The sequence below is a fragment of the Myotis yumanensis genome, unplaced genomic scaffold (assembly GCF_028538775.1).
Source record: "Myotis yumanensis isolate MYYU_CA2020_CCGP unplaced genomic scaffold, mMyoYum1.0.hap1 SCAF_3, whole genome shotgun sequence".
NCBI classification, from domain to species: Eukaryota; Metazoa; Chordata; class Mammalia; order Chiroptera; family Vespertilionidae; genus Myotis; species Myotis yumanensis.
In genome coordinates, this window is record NW_027223754.1 from 84,977,866 (window position 1) to 84,998,496 (window position 20,631).

A 20,631-nucleotide genomic window follows, 5' to 3' on the forward strand; every position below is an offset into this window, starting at 1 on the left:
ATAACTAAAATGGAAGCCAATTTTCAAAACTTCTCTATACAACATATACTATAGCCCATTTCACAAACTACTATTTATTTTCTTACAGTGTCTACTTATCTATGACCACTACATCTATTTTTTTAATGCATTTTTATTAATTTCAGAGAAGAAGGGAAAGAGAGAGAGAGAGAAACATCAATGATGAGAGAGAATCATTAGTCGGCTGCCTCCTGCACACTCCACACTGGGGATTGAGCCCGCAAAACCAGGAATTTGCCCTGACCAGAAATCAAACTGTTACCTCCTAGTTTATAGGTGATGCTCAACCCCTGAGCTACACCAGTTGGGCCCATTACATCTAAAATGTAGAAGAGCAATGGTAAATCGCTACTGTAAAAAAGTATTTCCTCCTCACTAAAATATTAGTAAAAATTGGAGAAAATGAAGAGAACATAAATTAGAAAATATCCCAGAGTAAATTATTATCCCCTACAATTTCTAAAACACAGGTAATCAATAACAGGTAATCATTAAATTTTCAAACTGAAAATGTACAAGAACATTATTCCTTAATCTATCAAAACCTGAGCTTTTTAAAGTATCTTCCAATATTTAAAGTATTTTTTTAATGTCTACAAACTAATCCAATCTTGAGAAAAGGTCAGTACGTTCAAAATAGTTTTAAGGAAAAAAGATGTTATAAATCCCAGAAAACTAATATACTGCTTCAAAGTGGAGGTAAATAAATTATATTAATTCACAAAAAGTATTTTTAATTAAACAAAAAGGACCAAGATAAAAATAAGAAACTTATTTTATTCATACAATCCTAATTATAGTATCTAGCTATCAAAGTATCATGACTAAAGTATTATTACTATCATCAAGTTTTGCCTTAATATTTATCTAACATTGTACACTGGTTTAATTCAGAAAAGTTTTGATAAACTTGGAAATGAAACAATTTGAGGGAATTGGGTGATGAAAAAAATCACAAACTGTTGAGTAAGGCTGAAATTTATTTTAATTGACGTGTAAATTATTTAATTTTGAAGGACTATAAAAAAGAAAAATCTTAATTTTTTAAAACCAAACTCTAAACTAGTAACTCCAAAACAGGAACAACCTATTTGGTGCAGAAAGAAAATAATAAAATTCCTTTTTATGTTAAAAATAGCAAAAAGTTAAGACTCTGAGCTCTGCTGATATTTAATATGCAAGCTGACACTGGCTCACACAGCCCATCCCGTGGTCAGATGGTCTCCGTCAACTATAGCATTCAAGTTGTACTGCAGTTAAAGTTTTTCTCAATGGTAAGTTGCCCCAAGGTTTAGGAATTTTCAGTAGCAATCTTACCTGATTAATTTCAATGTTTTAAATTCTACTGCAGTTTATGGACACCTGATTAAATGAGTTATATTGTCTTAAATAAAATAATTCATGCCAACTGGAGAAATGGCTTTAAAATATTCCTGCAAAGGAATATAGGATTAGAGTAATATTAATAATATAAACACAGGAAAATGGCAGAGTTGAACGCTTCTCCTATTAGCCACATTATCTCACAAACACAACATCATGCTAATCAGATTGATGAAAGAACCCACAAACTATCAAGAATTCTATCTGAAACATAGATTTTCTAGGTGTACCAGTTAATAATGTGTATTTTTCAATAGATGGAGTTACACGTTTATATATATGCGATCTGATATGTATACTATTTTGTTGTGTTCACAGCAAGTTTCAAAACTTCATATGTCAAATTTGCTGAAGGTGTTAACATCATAGATATTTTTACGCTTAAAAATGTCGAATTTCATGCCAAAAAAAGAGCATTTGCGGGAAGTTTTAATTCATTATTTTGAAGAAAAAGTTATCGTATACTTCGGGAAGCTTATGGTGAACATGCTCCATCTCAAGATACTTGTGAATGCTGGTTTAAACGCTTTAGAAGTGATGATTTCGATGTGAAAGACAAAGAACATCCAGGTCAACTGAAAAAGTTTGAAGACCATAAATTACAAGCATTATTGGATGAAGATGCATGTCAAACTCAAAAACAACTTGCAGAAAGAATAAACGTTGCTCAGCAAACAATTTCCCATCATTTACAAGCAATGGGAAAGATTTTAAAGGAAAGGAAATGGGTGCCACATCAACTGAACGAAAGACAAATGGAAAACCGAGAAGTCATCAGTAAAATGTTGCTTCAACAGCAGGAAAGTCTTTTTTTGCATCGAATTGTGACTGGCGATGAAAAGTGGATTTATTTTGAGAATCCCAAATGCACAAAATCATGGGTTGACCCAGGTCAATCATCAACATCGACTGCAAGGCGAAATAAATTTGGAAAGAAGACAATGCTCTGAGTTTGGTGGGATCAGGAAGGTGTGGTGTATTATGAGCTTCTAAAACCAGGTGAAACTGTTAATACTAATCGCTACCAACAAATAATCAATTTGAACCACACTTTGATCGTGAAACCACCAGAATGTGCCAGAGACACACAAAGTAATTTTGCTTCATGATAACGCACCATCACACACTTCAAAACCAGTTAAAGACACATTAAAAGATCTTGCCTGGGAAGTATTAACCCACCCGCTGTATCAACCAGACCTTGCTCCTTCAGATTCCCACTTGTTCTGATTGATGGCACACACACTTTCTGAACAGCACTTCAAAACATATGAAGAAGTGGAAAATTGGGTCTCTGAATGGTTTGCCTCAAAACAAGAAAAGTTCTATTGATAAAGTATCCACAAATTACCTGAAAGATGGGGGAAATGTGTAGCTAGTGATGGACATTACTTTGAATAAAGCACTTTTGATGTTTCTCTTGAAATAATTGTGTTTTCTTTGATTACAAAATCCGCATTAACTGGTACTCCTAGTATGTCCACTAACAAAATTGACACAGTCCTAGATATATGTCCTTATTATAATTAATGAAAATATGAAACCATCACTATTAGCAAGACATCTAAAAATTAAATATCTGGAACATAAAGACAAACATCTATATTTTTCCATAGACATGTTTAAAGCCACACAACACTCAATGTAGTTCTCTCAACATCTTACAATACTAAGTATTACTAATAAATAAAATTATATACATTGGGAGATTTGTTCTTCCTCCTATGGTAAAATAGGTGAAATGATATTTTATGACAGTATAGTGACAAATTAAGATGCAATCCTTAATCAGTAAATATTGCCAGGAAATTACAGAAAAGATTGCTTCATGTGTGAAGAAGTATCAGAGCAAATTGTAGTACAGAAGGTTGGATGTAAGAGAACACATATCTTATATGTCTCAGCCTACAGTATCTGCTAGATTCTGCTTCCAAAATAAAACATTGTGTTTGTGGGTAAGTGAAGAATTTTTTTAAAGTTGTACTGGAGAAAATGTAATCTCAACAGCAAAATTAGTCAATTTGTCATTCAGTTAGTTTTTGCATCAAAGACATTGAACTGAGAAGTGTGCACTAAATGGTCCAACATGGTTAATTTTTTTTAACTTTCAAATACAGTGGGGCCTTGACTTACAAGTTTAATTCGTTCCGAGACCGAGCTCGTTAAGGAGCTCGTTAACTCAAATTACTCTGTCAACTCAATGCAAAAAATCGGCAGAGAGACAGCTGGTCTCGTTAGTCGGGACACTCGTAAGTCAAGGCCCCACTGTAGAAGAATCACTTAGATATTTTTAATGAGATAAGGAGTAGCTGAAAATTATTTTCCCCTACAGTTTACCAGTTATCTATTGTTCAGAATTTAAAAGAGTTGTTGAACTTAAAAGATGAACTATGGCTTTTCCTTCTACAGAAAGAACAACATTCAAAATTTGATGACCTTGTCTGTGATGGCAAGAGGTTAAGCCACAAAACAGAATCTTCAAAACAACAAACACTGTACTTGTACCTTCAATGTGGAGGGACTATTTTAACAATTCATAAGCAATGGGAAAGGAATTTTAAAGATGAATGTCTCAAAACATTCCATTATTTTGTGATATGTACTAAAAATGTTAGAAGAATAATTTTTTAAAAAATATCTCATTTGCACACTCAAAAACTTGGAAATCAAATTTTTAACCAGTTTCAAAATCTTCCAAAAGAAGCATATCAGGTTTTTAATCCATTTCTTTAAATGACAGAAATTTAACACCTTCCAATCAGGTGAAAAGTTCATACTATAGGAACTAGTCAAATATCACCAAAAACTTCTGCATAAATGCTAGATGTTATTAACATTGAAGTATTATGATTTAGGAATCACTGCCATTTGAATCACTTCGATCAGCGGTTCTCAACCTGTGGGTTGTGACCCCTTTTGGGGTCAAAGGACCCTTTCACAGGGGTTGCCTAAGACCATCAGAAAACACATATATAATTACATATTGTTTTTGTGATTAATCACTATGCTTTAATTTATGTTCAATTTGTAACAATGAAAATACATCCTATCAGATATTTACATTACGATTCATAACAGTAGCAAAATTATAGTTATGAAGTAGCAACGAAAATAATTTTATGGTTGGGGGTCACTACAACATGAGGAACTGTATTAAAGGGTCGCGGCATTAGGAAGGTTGAGAACCAGTGACTTAGATATTTTTGTGACCCCTCTGACAGCCATAAGGAAAATGTGTCAAAATAAATTAACCACAAAATCAGATTTATATTGTCATAGAGTTTAATGAAGATTCTAAAAAGTGATGAAGCATGTTACAGACTGGTGTTTAGAAATATCCCCATCATTTGTGAATTGTACTGAAATGTTGACAATGATCTAAGAAACCTCTCAGATCTGCACACTGAACTTATGTACCTATATTATGGGTGACTTAAAAAAAAAAATCTGCTTTATAGAGGTGAGCAATAAGAAACTAATTTATATAACATTTTCTCCTTTTCCTTTCAAGAAGAGCCAAATTTAAATAGAAAAATAGATGAAGCCCAAAAGCATGCCCATAAGCAGTATTCAATTTTTCACTGAAAAAATATAGAATTTAAACATAAATGTCTTCATTCCTAGTGGAGTCTTCATGCCACAATTGAGCACATTTCCAAGAACATAAAAGAGGTGTTGAATCTTTTGGAACAACCTCTTCTTCATTATAGGTAACCTGACGTTTTTAATGGATTGAGTGAAAAAGGTAATCTAAATTTGCAATACATTCCTATTAAGGAACTGTACTATAGGGCAATGAAGGTAATATATTTAAACAAAGATTTTGAAATTTAAACTACTTAATTACACAGCATGCATAAACCATCTTCATTCAGATAGTTCTATATCCACCATCAATACAGAATTAAGAGAACAAAGAAAGTGACTGCTAGAGGTGATTATTGGGTTTTGTGTTTAATGCACTGAATTTTGGAAATACGATACCAAGGCTCTAATAGTTCATATGGAAAGTGGAAGCAGAGCTGCTGATTATATTTAAAAACCTGTTAGCCATCACAAGATTGTTTCTAATGCCCTTTTAAAGACAATATTGGAAACCACATGATTTTATTATTGTCACATATTCCATAAATACTTATATTAGAATATGTATATCTTGATAGTAGCATGCCATCAACTTCTAAAAATAGGCTACATACTCAAAAAATTTTGAATAAAAACATACTTATGAAAAAAACACTGAGTCCTTATAGTTAAAACTTTAGAAATTTTAGGAGGCATTTAATAAGCTATTTTACATGGATATATTTTATGTAGTGTAATAATAGTGACTGACTTAACTTGTCAAATAAATATGAAAGTTATTTTCTGCTTTCAAAAGAATATTATAAATTTAATATAGAAATGCAATTCCATCTTTGGCAAAAGACACGTTTATACATTTTCTAAGATGTCTGAGGTAATTAGTTTCCTATAATTCAAACATGTACATTTTCTTAAAATAATCTTATCAGTACCTCAGCAAGAAAAAGAAGTTCTATAAGACAGTTACTTTTTGCTCTACAAAAGGCCATTGTACTACCAATTTGATTGGCTGGGAATAAATAGATTGTTGTCCAGTGATAAACTCTGTCACTACCCAATTTTCAGAATAAAAATATACTCTAAGTTCACAACTGCCATAACACTGTTCTAAAAAACATTAGGCAATTCAAACAAGAAAAACAAAAAGATCCATAATGTACAATATTTCAAAACAATGACTCACAATTAATGAATATCTTAAGTGATTACAAAAGGCTGAAGTGATTATTTTGTTCCAACTAGCAAGTGCCAGGCTACTAGGAGTGTTTATTATTCAGAATCTAGAAAGACAGGCCCTAACATTATAAAAAGTTTCTGTGACAGCTCTTTAAAGAAACATAAATGTTAAATGGCAAACCGACTCTTTCTAATCTAAATTTCTCTAATACGGAGCATAAACTGATAATCTGAGTCAAGACTACAAGTAGATCTGTCAGGAAAAGGCCTCTAAGACCCACTATGGGAATGATACAGAGAACCTCCTGAACGAAGGAATGAAACTAAAATACTGACAGAGGGTCATCTTCCTAAAAGAAACAAAAGTATGAGATCAAAAGGATGAACAAAATAAAGAGCTGGACAAACAAACAAGCAATGATTCACTACAAATCACAGTAAATTAAAAAAAATTCTCATGATGTTCTTAAACTCAAATGATTATTAACTATCCCTTCCTGAGATGCTCACAAGTCAGAACTGCTTCCAAGTTCAGAAAGGCTTCAAACCAACACCTAAAGCCAAACTGAAACCAGCTTAAATATTTTATTTGCAAAATTACAGATCTAATTTTTCAGTTTTGAAAGCCCTAAATAATAGAATCATTAAGTACCAATTATTTTCATCAAGTATCAGAGTCTATAAATACATTCTAAAATTTTTTTTAGCAAGTAACATTTTTTACCATCATGGAAAGGCTGGAAGAATGTTACAGTTCAAGTTAATTCAGCTTTTACAGAAAATTACTTCAATAACATTATTGTGACATTACCTTTCACTGATTACTTTTTTTTTACTAAGTAAAAGAAAAATAAGAGTGGCATCTTAAGATTCCATGAAATAAAAGGAATAAGCCAGTCAACTGTGCTAAGCACTGGCAAATAGCAAGCAAAAGCAAACAAGATTCTTGGTCTCTTAGGGGCTTTTAGCTAGAGACAGAAATGGTCCACAAAATTGTAAAAACGTGCCTATAAGCAATGGGACAGTACGCACGTGGCACTATGGGAGCAACCAGGATGGTGACCTAACTTATTCAAGAGCATCTGATGTGTTCCTGAAATGATCACTGGACTGAGACAAAGGATGAGAAAGAGAGACAAAAACACCCAAAAGTGGCCAAAGGTAAGACTGGAGAGAGATAGGACCTTGGTCTTTCTGGGTGTCACAAATTAAATTAAGGATTTTTGTTGCTACCTACCCATGGATCCTAAGAGCAATAGGAAACCAATTGAATGTTTAAGTCCAACATCATTAAATTTGTATTTTGAGAAACATCACTCAGGCTGCACTGTGAAGAATGATTCAATTAGCACAAGGATGTATATAAGACCAATTAGAACTGTTACAGTTCAAGTTAGGAAATAATGGACTAATCCAGAGTAGTGGAGACACAGAAATAGGCTGCTGAAATATTTTAGACACAAAAATCAAAAGGACTGGATAAAAAATTGGGTAAAGGTGTAAGGAATACACAGACATGCAGAAAGATATCTAGTGTGTTGGCATGCATAACTGGATGGGCACGGGTGATGTTCACTAAAAGGAGGAATAGTAAAGGAAGCTCAGATTTGAAGGGGTAAAAGACCATAAATTTAAAAAATGTGTTTGAAGTGCTCTTGGGCACAAAGAGATGCCAAGTAGGTAATTCACTCTATAAAGTTGGATGAGTGTTATTAAACATGGATTATCAGTATGAAGGTACAGTATTCCCCCCTTATCCGTGGGGATATGTGCTAAGACCCCAGTGAATGCCTGAAACCTCAGATAATACCAAATCCTGCATATGTTTTCCTATACACACATACCTATGATAGTTTCATTTGTAAACTAGGCAATTTCACAGATAGAAGATTTGTTCTTACTGTAGAATTTAGCAATCTCAGCATAGAATTTCTTTTTCTTTCTTAAGTCAAGAACTTTCACCTTTTTACTTAAAGTATTTCACGACTTCTTTTCAGGTTATCCAAATTTCCAGCTCACCACTCTTGAACTTTGGGAACACTATTAAGTAAAAAAAGGGTTATTTGAACACAATATTGAGATACCCTGGTAGTCAATCTGATAATCAAATGGCTACTAAGTGACTAACAGGTAGACATGCTGGACAAAGGGGTAATTCATGTCCCAGATGGGACAGAGCAGAAAAGCATGAGATTTCACCACAATACTCATAGTTCACATGCACATTTTAGAACTTATGAATTGTTTATTTCTGGAATGTTTCATTTAATATTTTTCAACTATGGTTTACTGTGGGTAACTAAAACCATGGAAAGTGAACCTGCAGATACGGGGAGACTTCCATAATTAATATACAGTATGTATAGAGACACCAAAGTAATTGAAAGATAATGACCCAAGGACCCAGCCTTAGAAACTGCAATATATAAAATAAAGCCTGGATAGAGTGAGAATTGAGTTTGCAAATAAGACTAAGGAACAGCCGAAAAAATACAAGGAAATCTGAGGAGTAAAGGCTCACAGACCCGAAAACGTGAAGAGAATGCATCCATCCTGATGAGTGCTGCTGACAGCACATGTATAAGGTATGAAAACTGTCCCTTTGATTTGGTGATAATGTCACTGATAACAGCAATACTATTATTTGAATAAAGTTACTAAGATGTAGAAACAAGACTGAAGTGGGCTGAGAAGTGAGTGGCATTGACGAAATGGAGAGAATGTTATAGTCAGTTTTTAAGTTTGTGAACAGAGAAGGCAGTGAAGCAGTAGCTACAGTTAGATATAATTTTTAATTGGACAGTTTAATATGTTTGCATGCATACAAGCATCTAGATGAAAGGAAGAAGTTAAAGACTAAAAAAAAGGAATAAGAAAACCTTAATACGTCTGAGAAAGCAGAGGTAATATGAGTAAGAGCATAGGTGGGAGAGAAAAGGATGGGTGATAAAAGTTAAGATTTATATATGATATCAGGAGAATGAAGTCTTTCTTTCTTTGTAAAATAGGAAGTGAGATATCTGTTGAGAAAGCTGCATGTTATAAAATGTGTTTTCTAATGTAATAAAATTTTGAATGAGAAAGCCTTTATATAATAATAGAAACACTTTTATGTTTATTCAACCTGGCACATAGTAATGATATATATTATCCCATTTAACCCTCAAAATAACCCAGTAAGGTATTAGCTCCTTCACAGATGAAGAAACTGAGGCATAGAGAGGTGTTTTTCTATTTTAATCTTTCATTGATTCCTTTCCAGAACTTCAACAGCTATCCAACATCACTAAAGTGTCAATGCAACTGACCTATTTATGAGTGAGTCTCCCTCACTAGATGTGAGCATCTCAAAGGCTGCCTATAGCTTCCCGCATGGAAATTATTTGTCCAGTGTCTACGATGAGGCAGCTACTGTAGAAGTTAAAAAATAATATAAGCAACACACAATAACCCCTGGTTTTCTAAAAAAAAAAAAAAAAATCAGGCAAGATCATTTAGGGCCTCATAGGCCATGATAAAGATTTTAGATTTGATTGTTTTTACAAAGGAAAGCAATTGTGTATCAAGCATGAAATGTGTATGATTTTACTTATGGTTTAACATTATAACAAATATTCTGTGAAGAACACAGAAATCCAGAGATTAAGCAAAGAGACCAGTAGGGCTACTGCAATAGTCAGGCAAGAGATGATGGTGCCTTGGAGTAGAGGTTGATAGATGAACATAGTGAGAAGTGAACAGGTTTGAGAGACATTTAGGAGGTAAATCTGATCTTTAAGAAAGGAACAAAGAAAATTCAAAGGAGAACAGATAGTCTTAACAAATGGTATTATACAACCACACACAATTAACCTTTCAAAAAAGTTAACTCAAAATGGATCACAGACCTTAATGTAAAAGATAAAACTATAAAAATTTTAGAACACAGTAGAAAATCTAGGTATGATCCATTAAAGAAAAAATTGATAAAGTGTATTTCATTAAGATTTAAAAATTCTGCTTTGCAAGAGACACTGTTAAGTGAATGAAAAGACAAGCTAGACTAGAAAATATTTGCAAAACACTTATCTGGTAAAATATACAAAAAAAGTCTTAAAACTCAACAGAAAAACAAACAATTAACTTTAAAAATGGGCAAAAGATCTGAACAGACACTTCACCAAAGATTTATACAGATGGAAAATGTATACAGATGGAAAAGACACTCAAAAATTGACATCATTAGGGAATTAAACAAATTAAAACAATGAGATACCACCATACATCTATTAAAGTGGCTATGATCCCAAACTCTGACACAACCAAATACTGGTGAGGATGTAGAGCAACAAGAACTCTTATTTACTGCTGGTGAGACTATAAAATGGTACAGCCTCTTTGGAAGACAGTTTAGTGGTTTCTTGCAAAGTTAAGTATAGGTTTACTATCAGATCCAGCAATTGCACTACTAGGTTATTTTTTCCAAATGAGTTGAAAACATGTCCACAAAAAAACCTGCACATGAATGTTTATAGCAGCTTTATTCCTAAGTGACAAAAATTGGAAGCAACCAAGATGTCCTTCAAAATTGAATAGGTAAACAAAATATGGTAAAGCTATACAGTGATAAAAACAAATTTGCTATCAAGCCACAAAGACAAGGAGGAAACTTAACTGCATATTGCTAAGTGAAAGAAGCCAGTAAAAAAAAAAGGCTACACACTGTGTGATTCCAACTATATGACATTCTAGGAAAGCAAAACAAGAGACAAAAACATATGAACAATAAAATGACAATAAATACATATCTATCAATAACTGAACTTAAAAAAAACAAAATAAGTGGACAGGCAAAACAAAAATGATACAGAAAACATTTTGATGGTTGCTAAATGAGAGGGAAGTTAGGGGGATGAGTAGAAAAGGTAAAGAGATTAAGAAATATAAATTGTTACAGAATAGTCATGAGGATGTAAAGTACAGCATAGGGAATATAGTTAATAATCTCTCTCTCTATATATAAAAGCCCAGCGACCGAATGGCGAAATGACCAGAACAACTGGTTGACCAGTCGCTATGACATGCACTACCAGGGGCAGATGATCAACGCAAGAGTTGCCCCCTGGTGGTCAGTGCACTCCCACAGTGGGAGCGCTGCTGGGATGACCGGGATGTGCGGTGCTCCCACAGTGGGCAGATCCCCACAGGCCACAGCCCCACCAGTGCACAAATCCGTGCACCGGGCTTCTAGTATTCTAATAATTATGTATGGTGTGAGATGAATATGAGATGTATCATAATGATCACTTAGTAAGTCATATAATGCATAATCACTAGTGTACACCTGAAACTAATATAATAATGTATGTCAACTGTAATTAAAAAATAAAAAAGTGGCCCGGCCAGTGTGGCTTAGTGGTTGAGTGTCAACCCATGAACCAAGAGGTCACTGGTTCAATTCCCAGTCAAGGCACATGCCCAGGTTGCAGGCTTGATCCTCAGAAGGGGGCATGTGGTAGACAGCCAACTGATGTTGCTCTCTCATTGATGTTTCTATCCCTCTTCCTTCCTCTCTCTCTAAAATAAATAGACATATTTTTTAAAAAGAAAAAGAAAGAACTGATTTAAATTAATAAAAGAAAATAGCAGTGGTTGCCAGGGATTGGGATGGCAAAGGATGAATAGGTAGAGAAGATTTATAAAGGCAGTGAAACTTTTCTATAAGGCCATACTGGTGGATACATGACATTATGCATTTAACAAAACCCATAGAATTGTATGACATAAAGTCCTAATGTAAGCGATGGGCTTTAATAAATGAAAATTGGTTAAACTATAACATGTACCAAACTAATGCAAGATATTAGTAGATGAAACAAGGGGAAAGGCATTAGCATGAAAACTCTGTATTTTCTACTTAATTTTCCTGTAAGCCAAAAAAATGGCTAAAAAAAATAAAATCCAAAAACAATTAGACTAGTGGATAATGAATAGATTGTATATGACAGGTGAAGAGACTGCTCCATGGGTTTTGACATAATGAGATGAACACTGGTGCTGCACTGAGACGAGGAAGACTAAGAGGAAAACAGCTCAAGTTTGAACGTGTAAATTTTTAAAAGTTATCTAAGGGGATATCAAGACTGGAGCTGAGGAAGTAGCTGAGAGATAAAAACTTGAGGAGAGTTAATAAGGGAATGAATAAGATAAGATCATCTAAGTGTAAAAAGAGAAGAGGTTAAGGAAAAAGCTCAAGGATTGGGCATTGAACTACATTCCATAGTTGGATGAAAGAGTAAGTTCAGCAGCAGCAACTAAAAAATAAAGGCTGTGAGGGAAACCAGAAGAAAGTCAAGTAAAACACGTTTCAGAAACACATTTCAACCACATTAAATTCTACTAAAAGGTCAAGTAGGAAGGGGGAGGTAAGTATACAGTGGATCTGGCCACAGGGAGCCCCTAGGTGGCCTTGACAAGAGCAGTTATAGTGGTAATAGAAGCAAAGGCAAAATTGGAATAGATTGAAAAATAAATAAAATTTGAGAAATTATAACACGAGTAGACAATTCTTGGTAATAAAAGTGAGCAGTAGTAGAGTGTGAGAAAAGGGTCAGGGTGGTTTCCATTTCTTAAGATAATACATGACCGCAAAATTAGATGCTGATGGGAGTGATCCTAGTAGAGAGGAAGATTTGCTCATTGAGAACATACTTAAGCCACAAAGTCCTTGACAAGAAACAAGAGATAGATCCAGGTTCTAGAGGACAATGAAAAAAATTTCTTTGAAGAGAGGTAGAAACATTTTAATAATGCCAATGCTTGAGAGATAGATGAACTTTAGTAGGTAGATACTTCAATAGGATTAAGTGAATGCAAATAAATAACTACAAAGGTTTAGAAGTCTCTAATAAAGCACTATTACTTGTTAAGACTCAAAATAAATTGAAGTCAAATTCAAATATTTAAAAATTCATTCTAGTTTCCAGTACAAGGTGTCACCCCCCTGAACACAATGAGAAAAGGAAAAAAATAGCTAAACTAAAAGCCAACAAGTCTTCTTAGATCCATCAGAGAACCAAGGTCACAGGACAAACTGCCACCCCAAATACTGAAGAACCAGGCAAATACAGAAAAACCACAGCTTATCAGAAGAAAAAACCACCACTGTAGCCAGCAATAGGTAGAAAACCTAAAGGGAACTAAACAAATGGAACTACAAACAAAAATCTTTACACATCGAAGGAAGGACATTTGCCAATGTTAGATCCAATTAGGTGATAATATCCAAAATATGTAAGAAACTCATACAAATTAACAGAAAACACACAATCTAATTAAAAAATGAATAGAGGACCTGAATAGGTATTTCTCCAAAGACATACAAATGGACAATGGACATATGAAATGATGCTCAAGTCACTAATCATTAGAGAAATGTAACTCAAAACCATAATGAGATACCACACTTATTAGAATGACTATTATAAACAAGTGTTGTCAAGGTTGTGGAGAAAAGGGAACCTTATGTACTGCTGGTGGGAATGCAGACTGGTGCAGCTATTGTGAAAAACAGTATGATAGGGGAATAAATGGTGATGGAGGGGACTTGAGGTGGTGAACAAACAATACAATGTATAGATGATGTATACAAATCGTACACCTGAAACCTATAAAATTTATTAGCCAATGTCATCCCAATAAATTCAATTAAAAAAAAAAACCCTATAAAAGAAAAAAAAAAAAAGAACTATCTTAGAACCCTGCAATCCCACTTCTGGGTATTTAACCAAAGAACTATAAAACACTAATTAGAAAAGACATATGCATGCACCCTTATGTTCATTGCAGTATTATTTACAATAGCCAATATATGGAAGCCACTTAAGTGCCCATCAATAGTCAAATGGATAAATATGATGTGGCAAATTTATTAACAGATACCAAATCACAGATTCGGGAAGCTCAGAGAATATGAAACAGGATGAATACCAAAATATTTGCACTTAGGCATATCATATTCAAACATCAGAAGATAAAAAACAAAGAACAAAATATCTTGAAAGAAGCCAGTGTTATCAGTAGAGAAAGGAAAACCTTACCTACAGAGAAAAAAGGATAAGAATTACATGGCCATTTCTTCAGAAACCATGCAAGAAAGAAGAGTGGAGTAAAATATTTAAAACACTGAAAGAATAAAAACTACCAATCTAGAATCTTGTATTCAGCAAAATTATCCTTCAAAAGTGAAGGAGGGAATAAAAAACTTTCTCAAACAAAATTGAAGGAAATTTGCCCAGCCGGCATGGCTCAGTGGTTGAGTATTGACCTATGAACCAGGAGATCACAGTTCAATTCCCAGAGTACATGCCCGGGTTGTGGGCTCTATCTCTAGTCAAGGTGCGCAGGAGGCAGCCAATGATTCTCTCTCATCATTGATGTTTCTCGCTCTCTTTTTCTCTCTCTCCCTTCCTCTCTGAAATCAATAAAAATATACTTTTAAATGGAGGAAATTTGTCACCAGTAGACCCACCTTGAAAGAAATGCTAAAATAAGTTCTCCAGAGAAAAGATCTACATAATTTCTTTCTGGAAGGGCATCAGAAAAGACATTTTAAAAGGCAAAAAAAAAAAAACCCTTTATTTTTAAAATTCTAAATTGATCGTACCACACAGTTTGTTCAAAATGACAGCAACAATATACTGGATGATTATAGCTTATCGAAAAGTGAAGTAAAGGTCAGCAATGTTATAAGAGATGGAGGAAGGATGTAGGAATACTCAATTATAATGTACCTGCAATACCCATGAAGAAATATGTTATTTGAAGGTGGATTCATTATAAATGTATGTTGCAAACTCTAGTGCAACAACTACAAAAAGTATTTTAGAAGTATAATGATATGCTGGAATTTCATAAAATGCTCAAAAATCAAAAGAGAGTAAGAGTAGAAGAAAAAATAAATTTTAAAAGTATAAGGGCAATCAATAGAAAATATACATATTAACTCAGCCATAATAATAATCACTTTAAATGTAAATGGCTGAAACATATCAATTTAAAGACAAAGACTATCAAGTGGATAAAAAAACAAGACCGAACTATAGGTTGTCTATATGAAACCCACTTTAAATATAAGGATAAAGGGAGATTAAAAGTGAAGGGATGAAGAAAGTTACACTATGATAAAACTAATCAAAAGAAAGCTAGAATAGCTTTATTTTAAGCTAGAATAGCTTAATTTCAGGAAAAGCAAACTTCAGAACAAGGAAAAGTTATCAGACATAAGAGAGGCATTACATAATGAAGGGCTCAATTCCCTATGAATGCATAACAATCCTTAATAAGTATTTATTAACAACAGGGCCTTAAAATAGGTAAGACAAAAATTGATAGAACTGAAATGAGAAGTAGATGAATCCACTATGCTACTTGAATACTTTAACACTGTTCTATCAGCAATTGACAGATCTAGCACGCAGAAAATCAGAACAAACATTTTTAACTGAACAACACTGTCAATTAACTGGACCTAACTGACATCCAAACAATATTTCATCTAATAACAATAAAATACACCTTCCCAAGCCCACATGGAACACTGACCAAGAGTAAGGGCCATAAAACAAAAAAATTTTAAAGAACAGAAAACATACAAAAGTATGCTCCTAGCACAACAGAAATAAACCAAAACTCAGTAATAGATACCAAATATTTGCAGATAGATGGAAAAGGCCAAAATATTGGAAATTAAACAGCACACTTTTAAAAAGCACATTGGTAGGGGGGAAAAGTCTCATTAGAAACTTTTAAAAAAGAAAATGAAAATACAACTTATAATTCTGAGATGCAGCAAAATACTTTGAAAGAGCAAAATAAACCTAATAAAATAAGGCAAGCAGAAGAAATAAAAATTAGAGCAGAAATCAATGAAACTGAAAACAGTAAAATAAATAAAAGTTAACAAAATAAAAATCTCATTATTTTATCAATAAAATTAAAAATCGCTAGCCAGGTCAACAAATAAAAGGAAACAAGACGCAAACAAGTAATATCAGAAATGAAAGGGGTATCACTACTGATCCAATGGACATTAAAAAGATAATATGGAATATTATGAATCATGCTCCCCCCACAAATTTAATACCTTACATGCAATGGATCAAGTCCTTAAAAGATATAACCTACCAAAACTTACACAAGAAAAAACAAACTGAGTAAGCTTATATCTATTGAATAAATTGAATCAATAACAACCTTCTAAAAAGAAAGCACCAAGCCCAGATAGTTTCATCAAATATGTAATGAATTTTAGCAAATATTTAATAAAATGATACCAATTCTTTCAAAAAGTAGAAACCAAGGAAATAATTCCTAATCCATTCAATAAGGCCAGCCTAATATTAAAATCAGAAAATGGCATTAGAAGGAAAATTAAAGACCAGTATCTCTCATTAAGACATAAATATTCTTGACAAAATATTAACAAACCAAATCCAATGAGTAAAAAGACTGTACACCATGGCCAATTTTGATTTATTACATGGATGCAAGGCTGACTGAATATTCAAAAATCCACTATGTAACCCACCACATCAATGGGCCAAAAAGAAAAAATCATATGATCATATCAATAGATTCAGAAAAACCATTTGGCTAAAGCCGGTATCAATTCATGATTTTTTTTTAAAAAAACTATGAAGTAACTAGAATCAGAGGGGGGACTTTCTCAAGGTGATCAAGAATATCTACAAAAAACCTATAGCTAACATCATACTTATTGGTGAGACATTATATGCTTTCCTCCTAATACAGGAACAAGAGAAGAAAAAATAAAACTGTCTTTGCAAATCCCTATGAAGAAAAAAACTCCTGCAATAAGTAATTATAGCATGGTTGCAAGATACAGTTAATGTCAATTGTTTTCCTATATACTAACAATGAACAATTGAAATTTGGAATTTAAAATGCACAATTAACATTAGCACCCAAAAAATAAAGTATTTAGGTATAAATCTAACAAAATATGTACAAGATAGATAGATAGATAGATAGATAGATAGATAGATAGATATAGATGGAAAATGTTACAAAATGTTGATGAAAAATCAAAGATATAAATAAATGGAGAGATATTCCATGTTAATAAGCCTAAATACTGTTAGATGTCAGTTCTTCCTAAATTGATCTTTAGATCCAATGCAATCCCAATCAAAATCCCAAAAGTCATTTTATAGAGACAAATTGTTTCTAAAAGCTATATGAAAGTCAAAAGACACAGAACAGCCAGCACAATACTGAAGAACAAAATCAGAGGACTGACACTACCCAACTTCAAGACTTACCAAAAAGATACAGTATTCAAGACAGTGTGGTATTGTGACAAAAGTACACAGGCCAATGGAACAAAATAAAAGCCCAGAAATAGACTCATACAAATATAGTCAACTGATCTTTGAAAAAGCAAAGAAAATTCAAAGGAGAAAGGACAGTCTTTTCAACAAATGGTGTCATAACTGGACACATACACACATAATTCGTTCACCTTACACCTTTCAAAAAAGTTAACTCAAAATGGATCATTAACCTAAATGTAAAAGTCAAAACTGTAAAATAACATAGGAGAAAATCTAGGAGATCATTGGTTGGTTTGGTGATTAAGTGAACTTCCATCAAAATTTAAAACCGCTCTGTAACAGACACTACTAGCAGGGAAAATGAAAAGGCACGCCACAGAATATTTGCCAAACACTTATCTGGTAAAGGACTGGTATCCAAAAAAAAAACCAAAAAACAAAAAAAAAACCTGTTTAAAACTCAAGAAGACAAATAATTGATTTTTAAAATGGGCAAGAGATGTGGACATCTTGCCAAAGATGATTTCTAAAAAGGCACTGTACATTTCCAAGTAAAAGACGCCAGTCTGAAAAGGTTACATATCCAACTATATGACATTTCAGAAAGGCAAAACTACAGACAGAAAAAGATTTGTGGTTGTCAGGGGTGGGGAGTGAAGGAAGGGATGGGTAGGTGGAGCACAAGCCATCTGTAGGCCAATGAGACTTCTATATGACACTGTAACTGTGATACAGTATTATGTACTTGGCAAAAGCCATATAACTGTATGACACAGAGCAAACCCCAATGTAAACTATAAAATTGAATGATATACCAATACTAGGTTCATTATTTGTAACAAATGCACCACAGAAAAACAAGATGTTAATAATAGAGGAAAGTATGGGAAGGGACACCTGGTATTCATGTGTGACAGAACTCTGTACTTTCTGGTCTATTTTTCTGTAAAACTAAAACTTTTTAAAGTCAATTAAGAAATGCATCCTAAGTAAAATATCTCTTTTATCTACTTTCAACACTGAGGTTCTACATGAAATTTTCCTGAGAATATGCATTCTTTGGGGCAAAGATGTTTGGCAATCAGTGGTACAAAAGAATTCTTTTAATTTTGACAGATCTTTCAAATGCCATCTTTGTTTCTTACTGATTATGTGCCTTTGGGCAGTTTTTGTTACCCCTGAGCTTCAGTATCTTCACATGTAAAATACAAAAATTACCTTTCTCACAGGTCAACTGGATTAATTACGTAAAATATTTGTAAAGCACCTAGCCAAAGGTGTACAGAGTAAGCATGTTAAATGTCTGTTCCTTTCTTTCTCCCTCATCTACCCTAAAATTCTTTCTAATTCAGGTAAGGTAGAATATACTCTACACATCAAGCCAGTGTTTCTCAAACAAGGATACTTGTACCCTTAAGAGGTACACACAACTATTAAATAAAAAACTCATGTCTTCCTAAAACTCAATTTAAAATTTGGGAGAAAAAAGTTAAGTATTTAACTGGTAATTTAAAATGCTGTTATAGATTTTTAGTATGTCCTACAACTTTTGTGATAGTATACTGTTAGTACAGGTTTTGTAATATTATATTTAAAATCTTTTTTCTTGAAATGTTAATGTTTATTGCATGTAACATTATATTTAAAATCGTTTTTCTTGAAATAAGAAAAATGCTGTTATATCAAAACACCATTGCTATAGCAGAGTACTTGCACTATATTTCAAGGGGCAACTTAAATCTATGCTTGCATAAGAACTTAGGCCCCAACCTAAGGCTTCTAGGACTACTTCCTTTGTCATCTTCTGCTGTTTGGTAGAGTCTATACTTTTCTACTAAAGCACTGCCTTTCATTTCTCATTTTAATTGTTAGTAAATACAAGTTCATTTTCTTTTCAATGTCAATCATGTGTCAACAGTTTAGCTCCAATGGGCCTGGTTACCCTTAAATTAGCAAAAAAACTAAAAAAAATAACATTATATATTACAAAGTTTTTTTAATATGGAATTTATGGTTATTTGCATCAGAATTCAGCAAATAAAAATAATTGAAATGGAGATTGTACTTTTTTTACTATGATTTCTCAGGATCTTAGCCATTAACTTGAGTCAATTTTGTTTTCCACTAAACTGTAAATATTAGCCTTTGTATAAACATACTACTTGCCTAATTTTCAGGAAAACAAAATATTTTGCATATCACTATATTACTCAACAGAATCTCAACATGCATAAAATTAAGCACCTTAATGGCTAAATATGTAAGGATAAACAAAGTGGTATGAGTATTCCAGAGCCAAATATACGGTGACCACACCTGTACTATCTTGATTTAGTGTCACACATTAAGGAAAACAATGATAAACTGAAGTATGTTCAGAGTAGATCTACAAAACTTTTAAGGATCTTAAAACTATACTACATGAACAAGAGCAAAACTATAGGTGCTTGGGTGCTATGGACTAACAAAGGACACCCAAAATGACGTCTAACCCCCAAAGCAGCAGCCAACGACATGTATCTGTGGAGAATGTCATGCAGAAAGTGAAATAGAATCCAGGGATTCAATCAGATGCAGAGAATGTAGATACAGAATAATGTACAAGAAAAGGACTAAAAGATTGGTGGTTTTTGATGCTTGATGAAATGGAATTCTTTGTTTGCATTTGAATTTGCTGTTAATGTTGTATAGCTTTTGATTAGTGTTATCTTTATGAAAACAACTTTCTATACACGATTTCATTTTAAAAAACAAAAAAAGAAAATATAGGTACTTAATATGTAGGAAAAAAACAACTTGGATTGGAATTGAGATATAACACAGTCATGTTAAAAGTCCTGAAGGCCTTTTGAAAAAGTCATATTTGAAAAAGTCAGACTTGCTCTGTGTTTTCCAGAAGTAGAATCTACATGAGAAGGAGGTAAAGCACAGGCAAGTACAGGTCTCTGAGCTTGCAGTCAAGAGACTTGAGCCCTCCAGACACTTTATCAATTGTGATATTAGAAATATATGTGATATTCCTGAATACCAGTTATCTCATATATAAAATGAGGGTGCTAAACTAATTATTTCTAAAGTAATTTTCAAATAAAAAAAATGACGCAGAAGTAAATTCTGGATCAACTTCTTAACA

General features: G+C 33.2%; 1 protein-coding gene and 1 pseudogene across 6 annotated transcripts in view; one reads left to right on the forward strand and one right to left on the reverse strand.

Moving 5' to 3' along the window:
- Window positions 1–20,631, reverse strand: part of TSC22D1 (TSC22 domain family member 1) — a 171,250-nt gene that overhangs the window by 110,887 nt on the left and 39,732 nt on the right. The gene's annotated exons all lie outside the window — the stretch shown is intronic.
- On the forward strand, window positions 1,239–20,139 carry LOC139005046 (DNA-directed RNA polymerases I, II, and III subunit RPABC4 pseudogene; annotated as a pseudogene).